Source organism: Desmodus rotundus, chromosome 5 (assembly GCF_022682495.2).
Source record: "Desmodus rotundus isolate HL8 chromosome 5, HLdesRot8A.1, whole genome shotgun sequence".
Taxonomy (NCBI): Eukaryota; Metazoa; Chordata; class Mammalia; order Chiroptera; family Phyllostomidae; genus Desmodus; species Desmodus rotundus.
The window spans coordinates 75,350,698-75,357,817 of NC_071391.1; the positions used below are offsets into that span (position 1 = coordinate 75,350,698).

The 7,120-nt window shown below is 32.5% G+C and overlaps 1 non-coding gene across 1 annotated transcript; it reads left to right on the forward strand.

Annotated features, from left to right (window-relative positions):
* Window positions 1–2,468: 2,468 nt before the first annotated feature.
* LOC112314431 (U6 spliceosomal RNA) lies at window positions 2,469–2,571 on the forward strand. Its single transcript, XR_008427037.1, has one exon. It is a non-coding gene; the product is annotated as a U6 spliceosomal RNA (small nuclear RNA).
* The last annotated feature ends 4,549 nt before the right edge of the window (window positions 2,572–7,120 follow it).

A 7,120-nucleotide genomic window follows, 5' to 3' on the forward strand; every position in this document is an offset into this window, starting at 1 on the left:
TTACAAATATGTTCTCCCATACAGTTAGTTCACTTTCCATTTTGATATGGTTTCTTTAGCAAAACAGAAGTTCTTAATTGGATGCAGTCCCACTGTTTTTTTTTTTTCTTTTATTTCCTTTGTCCTAGGAAATTATATCAGCAAAAATATTGCTAAGTGGGATATCTGAAATTTTACTGCCTATGTTTTCTGCTATGACTTTTATGGTCTCATTACTTACATTTAAGTCTTTTTATGAATTTTGAGTTTATTCTGATGTATGGTGTAAGTTGGTGGTGTAGTTTCATATTTTTGCATGTACCAGTCCAATTCTCCCAACACCATTTATTGAAGAGACTATTTGTACTGCATTGTATGTTTGTATCCCTCTTGTCAAATATTAATTGAGCATAGAGACTTTGGTTTATTTCTTGCCTCTTTATTCTCTTTCATTGATCTATGTGTCTTGTCTTTTGCCAGTACCAGGCTGTTTTTATTACAGTTCATTTGTAGTATGGTTTTATGTCAGGTATTGTGATCCCTCCAACTTTGCTCTTCTTTGTCAAGATTGCTGAGGCTAAGATAAACAAGACTGATAAACTTTTAACCAGATGAGAAAAATGAAATAGAACTCAAATAAATAAATCATAAATTAAAGAGGAAAAGTAACAATGACACCACAGAAATAAGAATATATTACAAAAACTATATGCCAAACATTGGACAATCTAGAAGAGTAAGAAAAATTTATAGAAACATACCATCTCCCAAAACTAAATCAAGAAGAAAAAGAAATTTTGAACAGACCAATTATAAATAATGAAATTAAAACAGTAATTAAATAACTTCCAACAATCAAAAATCTTGGATGGATAGTTCACAGGTGAATTTTACTGAACATTCAAAGAAAAATTAACAGCTATCCTTCTCAAACCATTCCAGAAAATATCAAGTGAAGGAAAACTCCCAAGCTCATTTTACAAGGCCAACATTATCCTAATTCTAGAAATAGACCAATCCAGCACAAAGAAATATTACAGGTCAGTGTCCTTGAAGATCATAGGTGCAAAAACCCTCAACAAAATACTAACAAAATGAATCCAGCAGTACCTTAAAAAGATAATACATGGTGATGAAGTATAATTCATTCTGGGGATACAAAATAATAAACATGATACACCACATAAACAAAATGAAGGATAAAAATAATATAATCATATCAATAGATGATCAAAAACCATTTAATAAAATCCTGCAGACATTTGTGATCAAAATTCTCAGCAATGTGAGAGTAGAGAGAACATTCCACAATGTAATAAAAGCTATATATGAAAAACCCACAGCTAGCACAATCCTCAATGGGGAAAAAAAAAATTCCTTAAGATCAGGAACAAGACAGGATTGTCTGCTGTCACCACTGTTATTCAGCATAGTTTGGAAGTAGTAGCCATAACAATCAGCAAAGAAGAAGAAATACAAGGCATCCAAATTGGAAAGAAAGAAATAAACCTGTCATTACTTACAGATGACATGATAATGTATATAGGGAACCATAAAGATTCCACAAAAAAATCTACTAGAACTGATAAATAAATTAAGTGATGTAGCAACAGACAAAATAAATATCCAGAAATCAGTTGAATTTTATATAACAGCAGTGAGCTACTAGGAAAGGAAACTAAGAAAACAAACCCATTTAAAATCACATCAAGAAAACTAGAAATAAATTTAACCAAGGAAGTAAAAGACCTATTCTCAGAAAATTATAGCATTGAAGGATGAAATTGAAGAAGATATATACAAATGGAAGCATATACAATGCTCATGGATAGGAAGAATTAACATGGTTGAAATGACCATGTTAATCAAAGCTATTTATAGATTCAATGAAATTCCTATCAAAATACCAATGATGTGTTTTGCAAAACTAGAACAAATAATCCAAAAATTTATATGAAACCACAAAGACCCTGCATACTCACAGCAATCTTAAAAAAGAAGAAGAAAGTTGGAGGAATCATGATACCTGATATGCCATAGTAAATAAAACAGCATTGTACTAGCATAAAAACAGACATATAGACCAATGGAACAGAATAGAGACCCCAGAAATAAACCCATACCAACTAATATGGTCAATTAATATTTGACAAAGGAGGCAAGAACATACAATGGGTTAAAGACAGTCTATTCAATAAATGGTGCTGGGAAAATGGACAGATATGTGCAAAAATTTGAAACCAGATCACCTTCCCTCACCATATGCAAGAATAAACTCAAAACAGATTAAAGACTTAAAAATAAGAGTTGATACCATAAAATCCTAGAAAAACACATAGACAGTAAAATATCAGCCATTTTTATTAGTAATATTTTTTCTGACACATCTCCTTGAGCAAAGGGAACAGAAGAAAAAATAAATGAGACAATATCAAACAAACAAGTTTTTGCACAGCAAAGGAAACTATGAACAAATTAAAAGACAATCCATGCTCATTCCAGCAGCACTTATACTAAAATTGCGGTGATACAGAGATTAGCACGGCCCATGCACAAGTATGACATGCAAATTTTGAAGTGTTCCATATTTTACTTGCAAAGAGAGTAGGTCTTAAGCATTCTCACACATACAAAAAGTAACTGTGTGGGGTGATGGATGGCTTAATTAACTTGACTGCGATAATCATTTCACAATGTATAGGTATACTAAATCATAAAGTTGTACACTTTAAATATATACAATTTTGTTAATTATACCTCAATAAAAACTATAATAAATAAATTAATTAATTAAAAGACAATCCATTGAATGGGAGAACATGTTTGCCAATGACACATCTAATAATGGGTTAATATCTAAAATTTATAAAGAGCTTATACAACTCAACACTAAGAAAACAAATAATCCATTAAAAAAATGGGCAAAGGACCTGAATAGACACTTTTCCAAAGAGGACATACAGGTGACAAATACACATGTGAAAATATTTTCCATGTCACTAAACATCAGAGAAATGCAATTTAAAACCACAGTGATGTATTGCCTCACACTTGTCAGAATGCCTTTCATCAACAAGTCAACAAACAAGTGTTGGTGGGGATGTGAAGAAAAGTTTACACTTGTGCACTGTTGGGATTGCAGATTGGTGCAGCCACTATGGAAAACAATATGAAATTTCCTCAAAATATTAAAAATGGAATTGCCTTATGACCTAGCAATTCCACTTCTGGGAATTTATCCAAAAAATCCTGAGACACTAATTTTAAAGCATATATGCAACCCTGTGTTCATTAAAATTTTAATTACAAGAACCAAGATATGGAAGCAATCCATGTGCCCACTTATAGGCGAGTTATAAAAAGCTGTGGTATTTATACATACAATGGAATATTACTTGGCCATAAAAAAGAACAAAAATCTTATGATTTGCAACATGGATGGACCTAGAGGGTATTATGCTAAGTGAAATATATTAGTCAGAGAAAGACAAATATTATATAAGGTTACTTACATGTGGAATCTAAAGCATAATATAAACAAACAAAACAAAAGCAGACTCATGGATACAGAGAAGAGACTGATGGTTACTAGAGGAGTGAGGAATTAAGGGTTTGGGTGAAAAAGGTGAAGGGACTGGGAAGTAGAGATTGATATTTACAAACTAGTCATGTGTATGTAAAGTTCAGCATGGGAAACATAGTCACTAATTTTGTAATTACTATGTGTGGTGTCATTTGATTACTGGAAATATCAGGGAAATACTTTCTAAGGTATAAGATTGCCTAACCACTATGCTGTACACTAGAAACTAATATGAAATAATAGTGAATGTGAATTGTAATTGAAATAAATAAATTAATTAAATAAATACCTTACAAATATTTTAAAAACACTGCATAGAGCTTGTCATTTAACAACTCTTCAATAAACAATAGCCCTCTTAATAGTAATAATATTTCCTTGTAAGACTTTTATTCTTAGTCAGCTTGAGCTGCTGTAACAAAACAGCATAAATGGATGACTTAGGAGTAACAGAAATGGATTTCTCGCAGTTCTGGAGTTTGGAAATGTGAGATCCTGGTGCCGGTATAGTCGGGTTCTGGTAATAACCATTTTCCAGGTTGCAGATGGCTAACTTCTCCATGTATGGCAGAAAGTGAGTGAACCAGCTCTTTGACCTTTTTTTATTAGGGCACTAATCTCATTCATGAGAACTCCATCCTCATAACTTAATTATCTACCAAAGTCCCAACACGTGAACACCATTACATTAACAATTAGGATTTCAACCTATGAATTTCAGGGGGACACAAACATTCAAATCATAACACTCATATACTCTCAGGAAATAAAATATGTTCCAAGAGACTCTGGAGTAACCCCCGTTTGGACATATTATCCAATGGGAGGTCAGTGTTTTAAAGTCCATCAAGAATGAATGGGTACTCAAAAAGTTGACCGACACTTGCAGACCTGACCTAATGAGAAGGTATATAAGAGAAGACTTTGTATAATAAAAAGGGGGAAGAGTCACAAGTGTTTAAACCCACATTTTCAAACAGCTGTACTCTTCAATAAGATAGAATGTTAAATGAGTAGAATGAATTTCTTAGGAAAGATTTTTAAATGACCACAGTAACAAATAAGAGAATTACTCATATTTTATAAATGTGAAACTAAAAATATATTTTGTTCAGGATATTAGTTTTTTTAAATAATGAATGCATAACAAAATTATTTCATATTTACAGTATTTCTATTTAATTTGTTTATAATTAATTAACAATGACCAAATAATCAATATATGCATATCTTCCAAAATCATTAGGCAGTTACAAGGAAAAATATTTTTTAAAAAACCTAAAACCTAGGTTTTTACTTTGAAACCCAGGGACAAGGCTTTCCTCTGTATATAAGTCATGATTTTGTCCAATAATATCACATTGACAATTACTCTTGTTCTTTAGTTGTGGTAAGCTAATGAAAAATTTTAAAACTAGTCAGCTTTACTGTTTAGACCATGACTTCAAAGTACATAGGAACTCTGTTTCAGCCTTCAACTTAAAATGGACAAAACAACCAAACGATTTCTCTCATTACTGTGTTCAGACAAAGACACTGAAAAAACAAACACACGTCTGCTTCAGGAACCTTCGCAGGGTCTCAGAGGTCACTTCTATTCTCCACCAATCACATGTAGCCCTTTTTTCTTAATTAGCTCGAAAATGGCTTGTTTTTCTTAGTAGTTATTCAGGCTTGCTTTTGCTACCCATTTGTTTTTTCTTTTATTGCAATACAAATATCAAGTTCCAGTAATATTTTAATTTCCAGTGTTCTTCCTACTGAAACTAACTCATTTTTAATAATATTTTAAGATTTTTCTTTGAAATCTAATCAGTACAGAGCAGACAAAGGTAATCTTTGTTTATGGTCGTGATTCCATTAGCAGAGTGGTGAGGAGAAATTGAAAATAAGTTAAACTTATCTTCAAGCTTGAAAAACATGGACAAGTTAACCAAACAAATGACATGTGTAGGTAATCCTTTAAGAGTAGTTGATAAACAAGGTCTTAGTTGAGTTGGGTTGTGATGTTTCAGTAAACTGTAGAATTTTTCTTGAGAAAAAATGGGAAGTAAAATGTAAATTTAGTGAAATGTGTAGCGTGTGGAAGTGGATTTCTTTTACTTTTAAGAAATAATCTGTTTCTCATCTGGGAAATTTATGATTAATTTTAGTATCACCATATTAAAATATAATATTACAATTAGTCCAATCTGCTTTCTAAATGTGACAGCAAGCAACAATTAACCAACCATAGGAAAATGTGTCTGCTTAAATCAAGAAATTGTATTTATTTTGGATGTCAAGCATTTTAAAAGTATTTTAAGTCACTAAAATCATGAATTGATTAGTGTCTGTGTATATAAAGTTTGCAGGCCAAACCTAGATATTTGTGAGGCCTACAGTCTAATCATAAGCTTTAAGATTTGTCAAACTCTGGTCACGTGGCAGGAACCTGGAAATGTCAAGTGCTGTCATGTCTAGTGTTTTATTAATGAGTCATGACAAATCAGATAAAATTAATCCCCCTGCACAGGCATAGATGTGGACTGATATAGAATCAATAAATGGGATTTCTTGAGTTCTATTCCTAACCTCAATATATCACTTTTGTGAATCTGGAAAGTAAGAAAAAAAAATTAAAGATAAAAATATAGTTAATATCATCATATTATAGATTACAAATATTTTGGCTATGAGAAACTAAATAACCTTTTCTACACTAGAAGTTGGCATAAAGAGGAACAGAGATCAAATTTACTGATTCCTATTTTAAGAATATAACTTGTATCTTCACTTAAATCATACAAGCCTTTACGGCCAATTAATATTTGACAAAGGAGGCAGGAGCATAAAATGGAACAAAAATAGCCTCTTCAACAAATGGTGTTGGGAGATCTGGACAGCTACATGCAAAAAATGAAACTCAATCACCAACTTACGTCATACACAAAAATAAATTCAAGGTGGATAAAAGACTTAAATATAAGTCATAACACCATAAAAGTCCTAGAGGAAAACATTGGCAGGAAAATCTCAGACATTCCACGCAGCAACATCCTCACAGACACATCCCCTAAAGCAAGGGACATAAAGGAAAGAATAAACAAATGGGACCTCATCAAAATAAAAAAGCTTCTGCATGGCTAAAGAAAACAGCACCAAATTACAAAGAGAACCAACAGTATGGGAAAACATATTTGCCAATGATACCTCAGAGAAGGGCCTGATCTCCAAAATATATATAAAGAACTCACACGACTCCACTCCAGGAAGACAAACAACCCAATTAAAAAATGGGCAAAGGACTTGAACAGACACTGCTCAAGGAAGAGACATATGAAAAGATGCTCAACATCACTAGCCATCAGAGAGATGCAAATTAAAACCACAATCAGGTACCATCTCACACCAGTCAGAGTGGCCAACATAAACACATTAACAAACAAATGTTGGAGAGGATGTGGAGAAAAGGAAACCCTAGTACATTGTTGGTGGGAATACAGACTGGTGAGGCCACTGTGGAAAACAGTATGGAATTTCCTCAGAAAACTAAAAATGGAACTGCCCTTTGACCCA